Source organism: Oncorhynchus clarkii, chromosome 2 (genome assembly GCF_045791955.1).
Source record: "Oncorhynchus clarkii lewisi isolate Uvic-CL-2024 chromosome 2, UVic_Ocla_1.0, whole genome shotgun sequence".
In the NCBI taxonomy this organism is placed as follows: Eukaryota; Metazoa; Chordata; class Actinopteri; order Salmoniformes; family Salmonidae; genus Oncorhynchus; species Oncorhynchus clarkii.
This window is the reverse complement of record NC_092148.1, coordinates 19,853,433-19,860,932: the sequence shown is the minus strand read 5'-3', so window position 1 is coordinate 19,860,932 and position 7,500 is coordinate 19,853,433. Positions and strand designations below refer to the sequence as shown.

The 7,500-nt window shown below is 46.0% G+C and overlaps 1 protein-coding gene across 2 annotated transcripts in view; it reads right to left on the bottom strand.

Moving 5' to 3' along the window:
- Window positions 1-7,500, bottom strand: part of LOC139423735 (E3 ubiquitin-protein ligase znrf2-like) — a 96,606-nt gene that overhangs the window by 13,972 nt on the left and 75,134 nt on the right. The window lies entirely within an intron of this gene.

The window sequence follows — 7,500 nt, the reverse complement described above, 5'->3', positions numbered from 1 at the left end:
TTCCACACAGGTGTGGTTCCTGAGTTAATTAACATCCCATCATGCTTTGGGTCATGTATAAAATGCTAGGCAGGCCATTATTTTGGCAGTTATTTGTATATCATATATGCAGTAACAGCATATAGCATGGCTGTGTCCCAATCCAAAGGCAGCTGCCTGCAACCTATTGGCTGGTTGGTAGCATTTTTGCCAGAAGGTAACTGAAAAGGAATTTGAGACGGGATTAGAAGGCAGCATCGAGCGAGATAACGCATAACGTTTGTTTATATTGTATCCACTGTAGTAGCGTGAACAGTACAAAGCCCTTTGAGATCCTCAAAAAGTTCTACAGCTGCACCATTGAGAGCATCTTGACTGGCTGCATCACCGCTTGGTATAGTAACTGCTTGGCATCTGAGCGCAAGGCGGCCCAGTACATCACAGGGGCCGAGCTCCCTGCCTTCCAGGACCACTATACAAGGCGGTGTCAGAGAAAGGCCCTAAAAACTGTCAAAGACACCAGCCACCCGTTTTGCATTATCTCCTTTGACTCATCACATACGTGTTGCTGTTTCTGTTTATTATCCATCCTGTTGCCTAGTCACTTTATCCCTACCTATATGTACACATCTACCTCATTTACCTTTCACCCCTGCACATCCACTCTGTACTGGTCAGCCAGGTCACCCGTGATTCAAGTCAGTATTCCACGTCCATCCATGTCTGAGGATGTTGAGAGATGACATGGAAACCGGCCACTAGGGGCAACAGTGAGGCTGTTACTTTCAATTAGGTTTCAGTTTTGCTAGGGCGTTGTGGACGGGGATGGCGGATAGGTGTAAGCATCTGCCTATAGTTCCAAAAGTTAACCCTCACCTTACCCCTTCAGAGTTAATGCCTAACCTTAAGAATTCAGAGTTAATGCCTAACCTTAAGAATTCAGAGTTAATGCCTAACCTTAAGAATTCAGAGTTAATGCCTAACCTTAACAATTAATGCCTAGAGTTAATGCCTAACCTTAAGAATTTAGAGTTAATGCCTAACCTTAAGAATTCAGAGTTAATGCCTCACCTTAAGAATTCAGAGTTAATGCCTCACCTTAAGAATTCAGAGTTAATGCCTAACCTTAAGAATTCAGAGTTAATGCCTAACCTTAAGAATTCAGAGTTAATGCCTAACCTTAACAATTCAGAGTTAATGCCTAACCTTAAGAATTCAGAGTTAATGCCTCACCTTAAGAATTCAGAGTTAATGCCTCACCTTAAGAATTCAGAGTTAATGCCTAACCTTAAAAATTCAGAGTTAATGCCTCACCTTAAGAATTCAGAGTTAATGCCTAACCTTAAGAATTCAGAGTTAATGCCTAAACTTAAGAATTCAGAGTTAATGCCTAAACTTAAGAATTCAGAGTTAATGCCTCACCTTAAGAATTCAGAGTTAATGCCTCACCTTAAGAATTCAGAGTTAATGCCTAACCTTAAGAATTCAGAGTTAATGCCTAACCTTAAGAATTCAGAGTTAATGCCTAACCTTAAGAATTCAGAGTTAATGCCTCACCTTAAGAATTCAGAGTTAATGCCTAACCTTAAGAATTCAGAGTTAATGCCTAACCTTAAGAATTCAGAGTTAATGCCTAACCTTAAGAATTCAGAGTTAATGCCTAAACTTAAACTTGGAATGATACAGAGAAGTAACCAAACACTTAAGAATTTGACATTTGGAACATCTTTGAAATTTGACATCTGAGAAACATGGATGAATGTCTAACTCTGACGTGAGACTGTGACAATACGTTGGTACTGGTACCCCATGTATACAGCCACGTTATCGCTACTCATTGTGCATTTATTCCTTGTGTTATTATTTTTCTATTATTTCTTCTTTTCTCTCTGCATTGAAGGGAAGGGCCAGGATCTAAGCATTTCACTGTTAGTCTCACCTGTTGTTTACAAAGCATGTGACAAATAACAGTTGATTTGAAACAGACTAGCCAGTGCAGGATCAGGGAGTGATCAGACCAAAGCACCAGCAGGGTATCAGACAATATCTCAACATGACCTCTGACACTTTCCACTCCGACCCAACCCAGGTCAAGACCTCCCCTGCTCCCTTCTTCGTCTGGTTCCCTCAATAAAGGAAGGTGGGAGGGGGGAGTGTGCAGGGTAAGCCCTCTTTCCTCCACCTGTTTCCTCCTCTATCTGTCCTTCTCCCTTTTATGATAACAGAGTGCCTCTCTCATGAAGAACTGTAGCTTCTGGTTTAAATTCAATTGATGGCAATGGGGATGGTATGAGAGGATGGGGAGGAGGAGGGACGAGGTAGAGGTTGGGGGAGGGGGGGTGATGGGGGAAGGAGAAGGTGGGGGAGGAGGAGGAGGTGGGGAGGAGGATGATGGGGGAGAGAGGAGGTGGGGAGGAGGAGGATGGGAGGGAGGAGGAAGCGAGGAGGCTTTTAGAGACTGTCCTTGAGGTGCACAAAGCAAACAGCTCAGAAGCACATGGACATGCTGATTAAACACCTTCAGGATGTAGTGTGTGTGTGTATTTACGAGTGAGTGTGTTTGGTGTAAGGGGTGTGTGAGTGTGTGTGTGTGTGTGTGTGTGTGTGTGTGTGTGTGTGTGTGTGTGTGTGTGTGTGTGTGTCCAATGCCAATAAAGCCCTTGAATTGAATTGAATTGAGAGAGAGATAGAGTTTGTACACACGTGTGTACATGCATGTGTGAGTGTGTGCTAAAAGTAAAAGATTACAGCTTCTAACCTCTGTTAGTGTGTGCTGTCTGGACTGAGCTCAGATAGTCATAGTCTCAGGACACACAGACAGGGACAGTTAGGGACCCAGAGAACAGGCTTGATCAACATTAAACTACACAGGCCTCATAAAGACGTCATTAGCATCTCCCTCAACACAGTCCATTGGACACTCATTTCAATCACCTCATTAGACACGCACGCACACTCACGCACACACACACACACACACACCCTCGTTAACATGCGCAGCTGATTCACCATCTTTGAGTCTAACGACAGGTCAGAGGCCTGTGTCGTGATGGAGGACCATGTTACTGTGGTAATGGGGTCGGTGACGTTAGCGTGTGTCATGGGTCGTCTATATACCAGACAGACACAGAACGGATGATTAGCAAAACAATCTCTGGAAAAACTCTCTCTCTAGCTAGAAACGGGAGGAAGAAAACGTGACAGTAAGTGTCCGCCCCAAATGGCAGCCTATTCCCTTACTTTTGACCAGGGCCCATTTGGGACTAGCCCTAATTTAAATCATGAGCGCTGACCAAGAGAAGGAATGGCATATTAATACAGTGTATTATTAACCTGAATGCACTCTCATGTAGCCGACAGATGAACACCACCAAGATAAAAATCATCATCAATCGTGTTCAGAATGTATTCTACTTCTCTCAAAAACATGATTTAGACCAACGTGACTGTATTAGGCTAGATAACAAATCCTATCTAGTATAATACATTCCCTGTCTGCTTTCTCTGTCCAGCTCATACACAACAGAGAGTACTAAACCATGGCTAAAGATGAATTTAGATGATACCACAGGATCAATGTTGAGCCTCCTCTCATTCTAAACAGTGAACACAACACACCACTGAGCCCTGAGTCTGATCCAATAGCACAGATCCTGGGTAACTCTAAAGCCACAAGGACTCCTTTTAGACCTGGAGGGTCACGCATACACACACACACTGAAGTCCTCTCTGTGTGGCACGGGCTGGGCAGGAAGCCCCCATAGGCTAATTACAGAAGGACAGGGAGATAAAGCCATGATGATTAGTCAGTGTGGACAGGTATCGATTAGTCCCTGCTTTTCGGGCTGTTCTGTGGTGTTTTTGCTGAAAAGGAAGTTGGCAGTAAGTTGGAATGTGGAGAGTCCCAGCAGAGAACCTTGCTCTGACACTGAGCCAAGAGGAGCAGCTTTAACATGCAGGGCAGCAACAAGCAAGCAAGCAAGCAAGCAGGCAGGCAGGCAGGCAGGCAGGCAGGCAGGCAGGCAGGCAGGCAGGCAGGCAGGCAGGCAGGCATACCCAGAGAGGGAAAAGAGAGGAGAGAGAGAGAACGAGAGGGGGGGTGGAAAGAGAGAGAGAAACAGAGAAAGAGCCAGACTGACCATTTAATCAACCAGGCCAAAACCAGCTGCACTCTCCCCTCCACAGCCTTGTCAAAGCCTGCAAACAGCCCTAGTCACAGCCTGTAAACAGCCCTAGTCACAGCCTGTAAACACAGCCCTAGTCACATCCTGTAAACAGCCCTAGTCACAGTCTGTAAACAGCCCTAGTCACAGTCTGTAAACAGCCCTAGTCACAGTCTGTAAACAGCCCTAGTCACAGTCTGCAAACAGCCCTAGTCACAGCCTGCAAACAGCCCTAGTCACAGCCTGTAAACAGCCCTAGTCACAGTCTGTAAACAGCCCTAGTCACAGCCTGCAAACAGCCCTAGTCACAGCCTGTAAACAGCCCTAGTCACAGTCTGTAAACAGCCCTAGTCACAGTCTGTAAACAGCTTTAGTCACAGTCTGTAAACAGCCCTAGTCACAGCCTGCAAACAGACCTAGTCACAGCCTGCAAAGAACCACAGGGCTGGAGTGTGGAGTGTGGAGTGTGGAGGCTGGAGTGTGGAGGCTGGAGGCTGGAGTGTGGAGGCTGGAGTGTGGAGGCTGGAGTGTGGAGTGTGGAGTGTGTAGTGTGTAGTGTGGAGTGTGGAGGCTGGAGTGTGGAGGCTGGAGTGTGTAGTGTGGAGTGTGTAGTGTGGAGTGTGGAGGCTGGAGACAGCCCTCTCCTGGTGGTGGTCAGAGAGTCTGTTGCTCTGACAGATAGAAATAGATAGGCCACATGTTCTACGGTTTGTTCCATGTTAGAATAGGGTTTCACCGTTTGATTTATGGTAATATTGTACCATGATTGACACCTCACAACACTCCTGTTTCTCTCTGTTATTCTTGGCTGGGACATGGTGGAAAAACAAAGTTACTAAAGGATGTGAGAACCTGTGTTTTGATCTTTGCTGATGTGTGTGCATTTCCATGACGATAGAAATCCCCTGCTGAGAAGGCGTCTAGCAGTTCTGTGCTCACTAGTTTCCCTGTCCTGTCTCCCAGTACACTACTACAGTACACTTACACTCTATTCCCTAATATACTAATACTAGCTAGGCTACACCTGCCTTTCCCTCTTAGGTAGACACACACACGACATGTCCCCCTGCCCCCTTAATAAAAGCCCAGACATTCTCCCCAGACAGACAGACAGTCACAACACCAGTCTCCAGCACTAGCAGCAGTACTGCAGTGTTCTCAGAGTTCATCACCAACACCCCTCTGTAGCAGTACATCTGACAGGCTACTGTACTGTGTGTCTCTGTGTGAGTGTGTTTTGTGCTGTCTTCTCCCTGAGTCGTTAGTACAGTGTCACACAACACATGACTATGATACAGTAACACACAGACAAGGAGGGGGCTGGACAGTAGATGCAATATCTGGAGTGTCCAGTTTGAGTGCCTGGACTGTGGAGGGAGAGTCCCCTCCCTCACTCTCATTGGTTGCTCAGTCCTACTGCTACTTCCTGTTTCCTGGTCCAATCAGATTGTCTCAGGAACAGGACAGTGTAGGTAGGTATTCCCTAGTGAGATGGTTTCATGTGACAGGGATGTAGAGTGGTCCATAGGATGTCCTGCTACAGCCCTGCAGCTCTGAGCAAACCTCTCCCCTAGCACGTCTCTCCCACTAAGTGTGTGTGTGTGTGTGTGTGTGTGTGTGTGTGTGTGTGTGTGTGTGTGTGTGTGCGAACAGAATGCAGATAGGTCCCCTCTGTCTGCAGTAAAGTGGGGGGCATACAGTATGAACAGCATCACATTGTGTATGTATGAACCTGAGGGAAGGAGAGAGAGATAGAGATAGAGAGAGAGAGAGAGAGAGAGAGAGAGAGAGAGAGAGAGAGAGAGAGAGAGAGAGCTGGTCCTGGGGCTCTGTTCACAAACACAAACACACCCTACAGAGCCCCAGGACAACAGCACAATTAGACCCAACCAAATCATGAGAAAACAAAAAGATAATAACTTGACACATTGGAAAGAATTAACAAAAAAACAGAGCAAACTAGAATGCTATTTGGCCCTACACAGAGAGTACACAGCGGCGGAATACCTGACCACTGTGACTGACACAAAATTAAGGAAAGCTTTGACTATGTACAGACTCAGTGAGCATAGCCTTCCTATTGAGAAAGGCCGCCGTAGGCAGACATGGCTCTCAAGAGAAGACAGGCTATGTGCTCACTGCCCACAAAATGAGGTGGAAACTGAGCTGCACTTCCTAACCTCCTGCCCAATGTATGACCATATTAGAGAGACATATTTCCCTCAGATTGCACAGATCCACAAAGAATTCGAAAACAAATCCAATTTTGAAAAACTCCCATATCTACTGGGTGAAATTCCACAGTGTGCCATCACAGCAGCAAGATTTGTGACCTGTTGCCACGAGAAAAGGGCAACCAGTGAAGAACACACACCATTGTAAATACAACCCATATTTATGCTTATTTATTTTATATTGTGTCCTTTAACCATTTGTACATTGTTAAAACACTGTATATATATATAATATGACATTTGTAATGTCTTTATTGTTTTGAAACTTCTGTATGTGTAATGTTTACTGTTAATTTTTATTGTTTTTCACTTTATATATTCACTTTATATAGTATCTACCTCACTTGCTTTGGCAATGTTAACACATGTTTCCCATGCCAATAAAGCCCTTGAATTTAATTGAATTGAATTGAGAGAGACAGAGATAGAGAGAATGAGAGAGAGAGAAAGAGAGAGAGAAAGAAAGAGAGAGAGAGAGCAGAGAGAGAGAGAGAGAGAGAAAGAGAGAGACAAAGAAAGAGAGAGAGAGAGCGAGAGCGAGAGAGAGAGAGAGAGAAAGAGAGAGACAGAGAGAAGGAGAGAGGAGTGCAACTATGCAAAGAAGAGGAGTGGAGAGGAGAGGAGAGGTAGAATCACAGTGCTGGCTGTCAGAGTGGTGCTGAGAGAGGAGAGGAGGAGAGGAGAGGAGGAGAGGAGAGGTAGAAACACAGTGCTGGCTGTCAGAGTGGTGCTGAGAGAGGAGAGGAGAGAGGAGGAGAGGAGAGGAGCAGGCTGTCAGAGGAGAGAGAGAGGAGAGGAGAGGAGAGAGAGGAGAAGAGAAACAGAGAGAAGAGTGGTGCTGAGGAGGAGAGGAGAGGACAGGTAGAAACACAGAGCTGGCTGTCAGAGTGGTGTTGAGAGAGGAGAGGAGGAGAGAGGAGGAGAGGAGAGGAGAGGTAGAAACACAGTGCTGGCTGTCAGAGTGGTGCTGAGAGAGGAGAGGAGAGAGGAGGAGAGGAGAGGAGAGGAGAGGAGAGGAGACAGAGAGGCTGTCAGAGTGGTGCTGAGAAGAGAACAGAAGAGAAGAGGATAGGAGAGGAGAGGACAGGTAGAAACACAGAGCTGGCTGTCAGAGTGGTGCTGAG